This window comes from Nuphar pumila, chromosome 3 (genome assembly GCF_984573655.1).
Source record: "Nuphar pumila chromosome 3, dmNupPumi1.hap1.1, whole genome shotgun sequence".
Classification (NCBI taxonomy): Eukaryota; Viridiplantae; Streptophyta; class Magnoliopsida; order Nymphaeales; family Nymphaeaceae; genus Nuphar; species Nuphar pumila.
This window is the reverse complement of record NC_143251.1, coordinates 15009444-15023170: the sequence shown is the minus strand read 5'-3', so window position 1 is coordinate 15023170 and position 13727 is coordinate 15009444.

Genomic DNA, 13727 nt, shown 5'->3' with positions numbered 1-13727 from the left:
CCCCAATATTGACTTGGCTCCGTTGAACTGCATAAGCTTCAAGGAGTTACAAAACTTTTAGCTTGTGTAGTGTGGCATTATATCTACTAGATTCCATCAGTTTTTGCTCATCTGGCTAGGCCGCGGCTCATGACATACCAAGTTGAAGGGGATATCATGATTTCGAATATCAGGGTGAACATTCCTCGCCACAAGGCTGAAGCTAAGTGTACTTCCTGGTGAAGGAGGAGGGCTTAGGGTTTCTTTGTTTAATAGATGTAGGGATGGAAGTGGACGGGGCAGAGGCGGAGGACAAGGTCTCCACCCCTGCCCCATCTCAAAATTCTGCCTTCATCCTGCATGGGTTTTGATTTTAATCTTCATTCCCACCTTCATCCCTATTTCATGTCCTCCATCCCCGGTCCAAACGGGGCAAGGTGGGGTGATGCCCTGTTTCTCCCCGGTCCACTGCCATCCCTAAAGGTATTTTAGTTATTTTACTAACGGAGATCAGGAACGGGGCAGGGCGGGAGAAAGCGCTAGTACATCCCTACATGGGTTTTGATTTTAACCTCCATCCCTGTCTCTATCCCTGTTTCATGTCCTCCATCCTCGGTCCAAACGGGGTGAGGCGAGGTGGGCCCCCGTTTACTCCGGATCCATTGCCATCACTAAATAGACGCCACTAATAGGTCAGGAGTCAGCCAATTGTAACTTTCGGTGAATGAAAAGTCAGGAGCTTTCTCTTAGTTTGTCCAAAAAACAAACTACAAACATGATCTAGACCACATATTTAGTAAGACACACATGTTTTAGATCATATTTAGTACAAATAACATGTATTAGTCATTGTGATATTTAAAGAGGTCTTTTAAGAACTTCAATTCAATGGGTTATAATGCACCAAGATTTCATACTGGAGAAACTCATACACATCAAGGTTTCTTAGGAATCACAGAGTTTTGACATAACTATTTTTAAAATGAAAAATGATCGTACTTACGACAAAAATGACACATTTCTTAAAATGCCTTAAAAAATTTTAAATTTGTTTGCTATCTAAAATCGTAAATACTGTTATTTTTATAACCATTTTAGCCCTTGTACCTATTGTTTTGGTACAAATTTCCTCCATATGCGATGTTTTGATGTTTGAGTTTAAAAAAAAGTTATGATTTTTTATGTGAAGTTATTATATTTTTTATGCGAAATAACTCAGGTATTTGTATTGTTTGATTGTTCGAGTTTGAAAGAAATTTTGCATATTTTTTATGCGCATCTTTAAAAAAATTTATGTGAAGTTATTACATTTTTTATACAAAGTAACTCAGGTATTTGCACAGTTTGTCAGTTTGAGTTTTAAATTTTTTTTACAGAGTTTTTATGTGAATTTAGGAATTTTTTATGTGAAGTAACTCAGGTATTTGCAAGCTTTCTTTTAATCTCAAATCAAAAAACTGCGCAAATACTTGAGTTACTTCACATTAAAAATTCAGAAATGCGCATAAAAAACTAGAGTTTTTTTTTAAACTCGAACCTCCAAATCTCGCAAATATTTACGTTATCTTGGATAAAAAATTTACTAAATTTGCAATAAAATATGTGCAAGCAAACTTTTTTTTAAACTTGAACTTTCAAACATTGCAAATACCTGACTTATTTTGCATAAAAAATTATAGGCAATTCACATAAAAGTATGCGAACTATCTTTTAAACTCGAACTAACTCTTGGGTTCCTCCATGTTATATAAATAGTAGCGGCTAAGGCGTCACAAATTTTAGGGTTCACATTCTAACACTATTCTCGCGTAATCTAGGGTTTTCTTTGTTGTCCTCACCAAAATAATTTGACAGCTATTTTTAGCATTATGGCGACTAAGAACCCTATGTCCATAAACTAAGTCGTTCTTCAACTATTGTACCATGAAGTATGTGAACGTCTTGAAACTTTGAGAGAAAGGGCTCACACCCTCTCCGTCTTTGCCTTAACAATGGCCAAAACAGAGGTTTTTATACGTTTACCACGAAAAATGCAAGCTGAAATTTATGCCGCTTTGTAAAAAGCAGCTGCAAACAACAACTGAAAAATGGATAAAAGGGTTTTTGTTAGAATGATGTCTTATATTCTCGAAGCATCTAAAGAGGGGGAGGGGGACTAAGCGAATGAGCATTTGTTTGAGTCATGTGATTATTCAAAGGTTGTTGGAGATGTACCTAAGTTGCCTCCTCCCCTTATTGTGAATATAGATGATAGAAGAGTAGACAATAAACCTCAATAAAGGAAATACTAAGTTGTACAACAACAAGATGCTTTTCAGTCAAGATTGGAGGCAGTTGTGCAATAGAAGGATACTTCTCAACAAGGAGAGAAGGCAGCTCAACAAGGTTTAGAGACATCGCAACAAGGGGCAGATGTCAAGAAGAAAGTGCAAGCTCTGAGGATTTTCTCAAAGAGTGGAAGAAGGTCTAATGCTCTTGGACAGGTGCCACAAGCTGATGACAGTCGCATGCATTGCTTTTATTGGTTTCCTTGAAGAGTGTAAGAGAAAATTTGCACAAAAAATGATAGGTGCGATGGCTAAAAAGGTTATAAAAATAATAATATTTATGATTTTGGACAACAGACGAATTTGATATTTTTAAAGACATTTCAGGAAACATGGACAATATGGTTAGTTTTCATTTTTAAACTTGTAAGGGTTTCTCTGCAAAATCCAACCTTTCCCCAAATAGGGCATCTCTATCCAAAGGTCTGAGATCCCAAAAATAACTAAGAACATAGATTTCTAGTCTGATAGAAAGGGATCATATCAGAAATTCATTAAGGGCCTGTTTGGAATTTCGATACTGGGATGGGTGTTTATGCATTTGGTGGTCCCGAGGTAAAATCTCGGTCAAACTACCTTGGTGATCATGTTTGGAAAATCAGTGCTGGGATGGGTGTTTATGCATTTGGGATGGGAAGTGAGACCCTTTCTCCTTTTTATTTACACTAAATCATGGATTTGGCAATTGCCATTTATTCAAATGCATAAACTCCATAAACGCCCATCCCAACTACAAATTCCAAAATAAGCCCTAATCTAAGATCGTAGGATCTCACACCGTGATCTTAGGGTCTCAAATCCTTGTACACAAGCCTATCTTTCTCATACAAATTGGCATTACGAAAAGACCAAAACCTTGGGATTCTTGTGTTTGTCTTGATCTATTCATATCGATGACAAACTTTCTCAAGAATTTTTACTTTACCATAGAGGATGAAACAAGGAATCATGGGAAGTAAAACAACTTTGTTCTTTCTTTCCTTTTAGCACACTAGGATGCATGTTCTGATGACCTAGATGGCTAGATCTTTGTTACCTTTATTTATTGGTCATTCACCTAGCACATAAAGCCAGTTTTCTATGGTAAATTAGGGCATGTGAGCCCTATTCATAAGAGAAACAAGTGCACACTTCATAGCACCATCTTAAATGTAATAATACACACATATGTGTCCATGCACACATAGCTTTATGTCATAATCCATCCTAAACACTTCTAAAAGACTTATCTGCAAGTGTTTTTCTGCTTAATCTTAACTGATAGATGTGTTTGATTTATTGATTAACAACCATGTTTTGGACCAAATCAATTTGATGAAAAACTTGATTTGTATTTCACCTAAGTTTTAGTGCAATATGAGCAATTGATTTTTGATCACTCTAAATACGCATCAAAACATAAAAAAATGTTTAATCTAATACAAGTTTTCTACTTAGCAAGCTATAAAAAATATGACCACAAGTTCAAATTAAACCAACACCCAAAATTGTATCCTTAGTTGTTTAGATGGTTTTGGAGATTAGGTTGCTTAGAAGCTACTCATATATATATATATATATATATATATATATATATATATATATATATATATAGAAATGGGAGTAATTAAGGTCGAACTACAAAAACAATTTGAATAGTTAGACAGATGGGTGTGTGTCACGTCTCCACCCAAAGGCCTTTTAGCGGTAGTTAGTGACCACCACTAAAGCCTTTTTTTACACTTGTGCACGTTGTTGATCACGCACATGATTAGCAGTTGTTGGAAGTGTAAACTCATTTTGGTTTGTGAGTCAAGTGTTAAATTTGTCATGTAATTAAGAGTTATGCATAGTTTTGTCAATGTGTAGCATGTAGAAATTTTATGGACAAAATTGGTATTTGCATAATGTAATATGGGAAGCATGGGCATGCAAAAAATATTAATGAGTTTATTATGTAGGTTATCCAAGCGCATAGTGGGTAACTCTCAGGTCATGTAATGGATGTAGTGGGACATATGTCAAGTATAGAGACATTGAGATTACATATGAAGAGTCTAGAGAGAAGTTATATAAGTCATGAGTTATGTGTGTTAAGGCATTTATATAGTGGTGCATGTCATTAGTAGTCATTAAGATGAAAATTCATACTTAGAAATGAGTATCATGAAAGAGATGCCAAAAGTTTTCATTTATGCATGAGAGCCGTGTAGAAAGGGTCACTAACTCTATATATATTTATGAACTATGTATTTTGAGTATGCGTGAAGAGTATTATCCAATAAATTGATGTTTTGAGTGTTTATCTCTCTTGAGCCTTTCTTGTGTGAGATTGAGAACCTCTCTAATATTTTACCCTTCTAATAATTTATCGTTTGATGTTACACCATTTCATGCATGCGTGCACACACACACACACACACACACACACACACACACACACACACACACACACACACACACATATATATATATATATATATATATATATATATATATATATATATATATATATATATTTCACAGTGAAAGATTGGTTTGACGAAATATAATCTCATAAATATGTTAATCATGCATGGCCAAAATAGTAGGGATCGACTCTTGAATCATATTTTTTTGATGTAAAAATATAATTTTATGAGGATTGAAAATTTGGTACATATTGTAGGATGTTCCTTTGTCATCCACATCAAAATCTTACATACACGTTAGAATCACATGATTGAAGGAATGATATCAACTAACCGAAACATGTAGATCACATATGGAGGGTTTGACATGCAAAAAAATATATATTAAAAATATTAAAGTTTTTTACTTGCGGGTTCCTTACCTACAAGCGTAGCAAACATTAACCCATGAGGATAAATCTAATACTGTAAAAAACATTGTTTGAGAGACAATTTTCATCAAACTGGCCAAGTTGATCGCAACTATTTGAATAGATTGAGTCAAAATGACTTGCATCATGAGATTCTAACTAGATCACAGGTACAACCTTATATGTATTAGTAATGATAGGGTGCTCCGGAAGCACCCACTTACAACTAATAGAAGCTTCATATTTTCAAAAATTGAGTTTTTTTTATTGATTGGACCTATAGATATGATCTATAATCATTATTTAGTGGAAAACAAGTTGTGATTATGGAATACATGTAAAAATTTTAAGACCTTCAAAAATCAATGACTCACAATGTACCAAAATGTCATGACTTATAAAAACCTATTTTTATGTCTAAAAAACATGTTCCCAAAGTGCCGTATTGGGAGGGGTTCCCGAAGCATCGTAGCAGTATATATATATATATATATATATATATATATATATATATATATATATATATATATATATAGAGAGAGAGAGAGAGAGAGAGAGAGAGAGAGTCCACCCACCTTGCATACTTTAAAATTTTGCATTTTGAGATGTTTTTCAATAGACCTGACCAAGGTATGCGATCTATGTGGTAAAAAACCTATAAACAGAATGAAGATTCTTTAGTCATATATATATATATATATATATATATATATATATATATATATATATATAGGATTTGTATATTGATCTAAAAATCAATGGTTTTAAAATTTCTAAAAAAAAATTACATTATAAAATCTTACCTTTTCTTTTATTTTTACTCAAAAAAACCACTCTAGGATCAAAGACCTAGCCATGCTGGCTCTGCCTGCTGTACTTAAGGTCATTGTCCTGGTAGCATAAAACTCCTTGTTACACACCAGAAAAATTTGATAAAAAGTCTATTTATAGGTTTTTTTACCATGGACATCACACCTGTAAGGTTAAATTTGTCAAAAAATACCTCTAAATAGGATTTTTAAAGGTGAAAACAAGTGAGTAGACCATTTAGTGGGAGGATCATTCCATTTCTTGTTTTTTGGATTAGCAAGCTAGGGTTAGGCAGACCCCAACCAGATTAGAATTGTATTACAATTATAAAGTTCATGATTCAAAAGGAGACTAGTCTGGCAGTTTATACTTCCAACATACATCAAAGCTAAGGGTCCCTAACTTTGCTAACATTCTAGGAATGTGGCTACATTCTTCATGGACCCAGACATTTGAATCTATCCAGAGAAGACAATCTTTGATGAACAAACTCACGAACCTGTCCACGTGCATATTTACCTTCTATAGCTGATCTGTAATACTTGCAGATTTTATCGGGTTAAGTTTCAAATAACCGTGAAAATAAATTAGTTACGTTAAAGCAATTAACTGGGATTGATTTAATGTGAATTTCAGTTAAATTTGCATTTAGATTTTGTATTAATACTGGCATTTGGATCTAAATCGAAATTTGGATTTCATGAGAATTTGGATTCGAATCCAATTAAATCAATTAAAATCTAGTTTTTTGGGTTTCAGCTGGATCCAAGATCCACTTTCAACTTGGACATGAGTTTTGGATATTGATTTGGACTCATGGGGTTGGGCGTCCCATTGGGTTGGATCCTCTCAAAATGAGAATCCCAAAAAGAAAAGAAAACCTTAACTAGCTAGGATATATATAGCCTTTGTAGTTAATTAGGGGTCCTAATAAGCTGCATTAAACAAAATGAACCTTAAGTAGTTGAGGGTTACTTAAACTAAAAATATGTTTAATTAAAAAAAACTATTTAGATTAGGTCAAAGAAAGGAATGTTAGAAAACTCTCCCTTCACACAATTTTGAGTTTGACCCTAAAGTGGAAGGAATTCATAACTAAGCAAAAGCTTGGAATAGGAAACTTTTAAAGTTCCTATTCCGGGTGAAAAGTAAAAAAACACATATATATATTATATAAAGGGGGGGGATCAATCACACACCCTCCTTATTGCTGCACTTTCTTTATATCTCCCTCTCTCTCACGATACCCCCTCCCTTTTTGTCTCCCTTAAGCTTGCTCTCTCTCTCTCTCTCAAATCCCTCATTCTCTTTCTCTATTGTTTTTCTTTCTCACATCCCTTCTCCCCTCTCATCTCCTTCACACGGCTAGTGTGAAGGAACTTCATTAACGAAGCTTGTGGTGTTCAGAGGAGGGTGCTCACAGCTAAATATTTGATCGATCATGTTCGGTGATTCGATAAGACCTATTTCGAGGGAGGTGCATCAAACACATAGGCATGGGTCGATCTAAACATATGGGATATGTGTAAAGGTTATACCAAGATCTAAACCAAGGGTGGATCAAACCTTGGAACAACTAAAATGAATTTGGATTTGGTTTTGGTTTTGGTTTTTAAAATCAGTTTTTAGTGAAACCATGTCACCATAGTTGATTTTTGAAAACCGATTTGACAAAAAAAACAAGATTTGAAGCCTTAGAGCAAAAATCAGTTTTAGAGTAGATTATATCTATAATTAAGTGATAGATCTCAATTATTTTCAGTATATATAATGTATGGATGATGAATTTATATGTTGCAAGCATGATTTATAAGTTTCAAAATTTATTTGGGCTTAAATCTTAGTTTAAATCAACCAAAATATTTTATAGATGGATTTAGGCAAAATTGATATGGGTTTTTATGCCTTATAGTTAGATTAGATTGTAATTAACATGTTAATTGAGTTAAGTCATGATAGTTATGTCAATTAGTATGATAATACCTTCGTAAAATTTTGATGATCATACTTTAATTGAATTCAAAATTGCTTGTTGGTTAGGTCTATGATTTTGGAATGAATGCATGAAAGAACCATGACTTTAGAATGATGATATAGTTATTTCAATTTTTATTTACACAACAAAGCTTTTAATAATTGTTGTGATGTATTATCAATATGATTAAACATCTAAATTTAGGATTAATCATGTATTTATGGTTTTCTTGATCTAAGTTGTTGGGACAATCATAAATATTGTAAATCACTTTTATATTGTTTTCATTTTTTATCTAACTAGTTTAAACAAAAAATGTTTCTCCTAAAATATGAATCTGAAAAATAAAAATAAAAAACTATAATAATCTACACATCTAGAGCTTGAGTTTAGAATCTTGTTTTGTTCTATTTGAGTCAGCTTTGAGGATGAAAGGTCTATTGCAATAGAGTATAGTTTTTTTTATCTTCTCTACATGACTGTTTCGACCAATTGTTTTGAAAAATCTAGAAACCTATTCAAAATTACTTAAAATAAATTATGACAAATTTGGGTGGAAGACAAAACATATTAGAAAACTCTTTAAAAAGGGTTTTGTCAAAAGAGTTTACAGTAAATCTCCAAAAAAAATCTAAGTTAGAATTTTTTTTTTTAGGTTACAGAATCTGTCTTGTAATTTTTTTTGATAGAGGTCTGTTACAGGATTTCCATAGATTTATGGGGAAGAGTTTGGGGCTGAAATTTTGGTGATTTGTTCTTGACATGTTAGGGCAACTCTAGTTAAATTTTGAGGTCTAAAATTATTTTTTGTGATTTTTTCAAAATCATGTAAATAAGGATCTGAATTTCTTAAATAACATGTATTAATGCCTAATTGTTTTTTTACATTGCTAAGCATGATGAGTGAAGGTTAAGATATGATTTATGATATTTTATACATGTTAAATAAATATTCTTCATGTTGAATCATGCATGTTAAGAAGTCATATATTATATTTGAGAATGTGTATGATGCATCATGATGTATGATCTTAAGAAAGAATGGAATGCACATGTGATTTTATTGAATGTGCATATTCATGAATGGAATTATGCATACAACCTTTATGTGATCATATGAGCATATAATTTGGTGTATGCATAATGACAATGAATATGTGGTACGAGCATAAACATGGCTCGTGAGTGAGCCTAGGTTTGGTGGAACCCATGAGTGCTTGTTGGACATCAAAGAATGAAAAGACTTAGAAAGACATGCACATAATCACATAATTGTCTGAAGGAGGCCGTGCTCAAGTTATCTAGAGATGGAGTTTGTACTGTGAGCAGTTTGAATGGGTTAAAAACAATCTTGTGTTATAAAATCTCCTTGAGTGGAGCTAGGCTAAAGAGCCCATGTGCTAAGAGCACTTAAAATTAATTTATAAAACTAAATTTAAATAACACCTAGCGACTCATTCAAACTCAAGACCACCTTGGAGAGGGTGGTGGTATACTGGACCGGTTGACCATTGTTGTTTGGAGAGCTAAGCATATTCGTTAGTCCTTAGTCGTCGGTTGTAAGATGCTGGACTACCGTGTGGTTCCAAATCTCTGCAGAATAGTAATCAATTCAATATGGATCATTGAGAGATTCTCTCGAACACGAACTGATCTAGTGAAAACTCCAAGGGAGTTGACAGATTCTTCTAATCAATGGGGCTAATAAATTATATGGCATAATAAACACCCCATTGGATTGGTTGAATCGGAGTTAAAAATCCTAAGTGTACCCTTCAAGGCAAGAAAAGATAAATAAAATATTAAGTACCGAATCACTGACATTACTACAGTCTGTGCATGATTACAAGGTTGATTATGAGTTGTTTGTTTACTTTTGAAATTATGCATAATAGGATAATTGTTATGAATATTGATGGTAAGCATGTTTGATTGCGAATATATACATTGAACTTATGTTATAGTGTTGAATGTTTTAGTTGATTGTCTGAAAATGTACAAATTGACCTTAACTCTTGTGCTTGGGTTAAATTCATGTTTATATTGTTTGGTATATCTTATTGGGGTTGTGGATTAATGCCCCCCATACTTTAACTTTTTTTAGATAATGCATGAGCTAGTGTGATGGCAAATTGCTCGACGGTGTCAGACGGATCATTGTTGTCTTTCTCGGGAGATCCAACTTCATTTTGGATATTTTTATAATAAGTTGGATTTTATTGAGACTTGTAACTCTAAATTTCATTGAGTACTGGTTTTAATTAATTTCTTTAATTAAGTTCTTTAAATTCAATTGTGTGTGTTGATGTGTTCTTGTAACCCGCCCAAAGTTTGAATCGATTTTAAATATTCTATTATGTTGTGTTTGCAATTAGATATATCAAATTAAAAAAAAATCTTGAATTTTTTTTATAAGATTTTGGAGTGGTGCACCCTCAAAATCGATCAAACCACATCCTTCCTAATTAAAGATTCAATCCATATCTTAGTTGTTTCAACATTGTTAATGATCTTTATCCAGCATCCTTATTCCCTGACTTGAGAATTCTTTCGTCTCACTAAGCATCCTGCTTTGATGAAAACCCCATAGTTGTTTCTCAATGCATGCCCAACTGCCCATCTTGTAGAGCATTGACCATAGATTAAGAGAGCAACTCAACCAGTAGGAGGGGGTCTTATTTTACCAACATAGAGTCAATTTAACTTAATTGAGTGATTTGTGACTCATAATATCCATAAAACCTTCAATAACTCCTGAGAGGGTCTATGAAACAACTCCATTGACACTCATGCTTTTTCATTAAAAAAGAATGTTTTTATTTTTCATACTTTCTGCCTCTATCCGAGCTTCAGAGTTTTATTCAGCAACTTCATGTCTCTTATCTTCTCAATGCATCCTACATGTTGGATCCTGATCTCCACCACACTCTAAACAACCGAGCCATTGTCGACCAGATTTTCATAGTAAACTGGCATTTCAAGAAAAGGTGGTCCAAGGTTCTCACCACGTTGCAACAGTATTAACATATATTCGCTACATGAAATCCCATCCACTGCAACTTTTCTTGAGTGACAAGATGGTTCTCCAACGCAAATATGAGAGTAAGTACAACTCTTGAGATTCCCATGCAACTCTTGAGTCATATTTTTAGTTCCACGTAATTGTCAGAATTAACGAAAGTAAGATGTCTTAGTAAGTTTGATGGGAACCCGTCCGAACCTGGAGCACTATCTCCCTTCATCTGAAAGACTGTCCTTCTAACTTCTTCTCTGGTGACTTTTTATGTAAGACAAGAATTCTCCACCTGATTCACCCTGGGCAGATATACGGCTTCAAGAATTTCTTCATTGACATTTTTTTCTTGAAGAAATTCTCAAAGTACATAGTAGCTTCCTGCATAATATCTTTTTGATCTGTAACCCGTGAACCATCCTGACGATGGACCCTGATGTCATTCTTTAACACATTATTCTTAGATTTAGCATGAAAATATATTGTGTTACGATCATCTTCCTTAACCCATTTACATCTTGATTTCTGTTTCCAGAAAATTTCTTCTAATCTTTTAGGATCTTCCAACTTATTTCTCAACTCAACTTCCTGGCTAGTCGTTGTCCAATCCCCCTGGTTAACCTTCTCTTGATTCATCTGCAACTTTGCCTTGACATACCTTAGTCCCCCTATGAATATTTCCCACTTCATTTTTATTCCACCATTTCAGACGTCTCTTCACCTCCTCTAGTTTAGATATGACTCTAAACATTACACACCCACCCACTCTCATTCTATATCATTCATTGATGATCTCTATGCACCAATCAAGATGAGTCCACATTTTGAAAAATCTAAAAGGAACTTAGGTTTCACCTTAGTTGAGTCACTGTTAATGAAAAGAGCATTATGGTCTAAACACAACTTCGGTAGGTCTTCCACCCACGTCTTTGGATTAGCTTGAATCATATAGGTATTACACAAGGCTCGATCAATGCAACTTGCTTTGAAAGCCTGGCCCTTTTGACAATTGTGTCAGGTAAATTGGTGACGAGAAGTAGGAATTTCTGTAAGACCACACCTGTATATCATCTCATTAAAAACATCCATTTCTATTTTCAAGGCATTGCCACCCCTTCACTCTGAAAGGTCCTTGATCGCATTTCAATCTCCCACCAATAGCCATGGAGAGTCCAAAACATGATTGTTCATATCCCCCCCATAGGCTACGCCTATCCATATAATAATTCTGACTGTAAGCCCCTGTGATTATCATACATTTACCATAGACCTATGCAAGGATAGTGATAAACTGGTCTTTCATACATTTACCATCCTTCTTTCAAAGACAATTCTACAGGGGATTCAAAAAAGTTTCTAACAAAATTGAATTTCTTAAAAGATTTCATCGTTTTATCCGTTGCACTGAACTACATTTTCACTTCTAATAGGAAAAAATGTCAGCCTGTTTTTTCAACATCAAATCATAAATCTCTTTCCTTGCCCATGCACGCTAAGGCCTCTAACGTTCCATGATAAAATTTTCATTGATAATTAACCGTAGAGGAAGGTAATAAAGACTATAAATGGAGTCTCTTAATTCATACCTGTGACCTCTTTCATATCCTCATCTTCATTTGTACTGGGACACACCCCATCATCTTTCATCGCAACCTTGCCTTTTTTCTTGCTTTAAGAAGTAAGAGAACTCATATAAAAAAATTCTGCAAGTTTTTGGGTTTTCATATTTGTTTTAAGTCTCCTACTCCTCCCATTGGAATCGTGATCCAAAGAGGGAGATCTATTAGGCTTACCCGCTCTAGGTTATCCGATTCTGGCTCGCTTTGAACTCCCTCCATTAGAATCCTCACCTTCTACGTTGGGTCCCAAGAGAAGAGGGACTCTATTCTTGGAAACATGTGTTTCCTTGATAGCAACTTCCTTAGAGATAGCCTCTTGTGATACACATCCGACTACGCAGACGCAGCTGACATGGGCACGTGCGCCAACTGCCACTCGAGTGAGCATGAAGGCTGCACACATACCGATCAACAGCTCACCCCGGTCAACAGTGAAGAGGGTCAAGGTGGGCACAGTCTTAAGGTCGTGCAAAAGATTGTCTCTCTTGGGTTTTGATGTATGGGCCACCCATTCTTACAATGCGCCAAAGCTTGTAGCACTATAAATAGTGCATTCTAGTTGTAAATGAAGATATTGTGAAATTTGAAATGAAAGTTGACTTTTCTCTCTAGATTAGAATCTAGTTTAGTTCTTAGATTGAGTTCACTTAGGATAATTTGATTTAGCTAGTTAAGTCTACATCTTCGAGAACCTCAATTGAATTGATCTTGCAGATTTTGGTTGTCGCATACTCCTACGGTTCTATCACTTGCAGATCATGGATGAATTCAGTCGAGCGTTCAATTGATCACAGCCTCGATGCATCTAAGAGCTTTATGCTCTTGATTGTCTAATCATAGAGATCAGGTGAGTGCAATCACACTTGATCGATCTTCTTTTGCTCTTAAACACATTAACTGCCGCATGCATGGAATTCTTGTGCAGATTTAAGGTGAGCTATTAACGGATTAGCATAGGATCTTCCCATGCCTGATCGCATGTTAGTGTACAGCCGCACAGCAGTTGTGTGCACTTGACCAGGCACATATGCTCGTCGTGTAGCGCACTACCTCGGCACTCTTGCGTACCTGCGTGTGTGTAGTTTGACAATGTGCACCTGCGTGTGCTGCACTCTCTCCAAGCGCCTGAGTGAGCATACTCCACTGTGTGCACCTGTGTGCGCCGCACCACAGGGACTTGCACTTGTGTGCGCTAAACTGGACT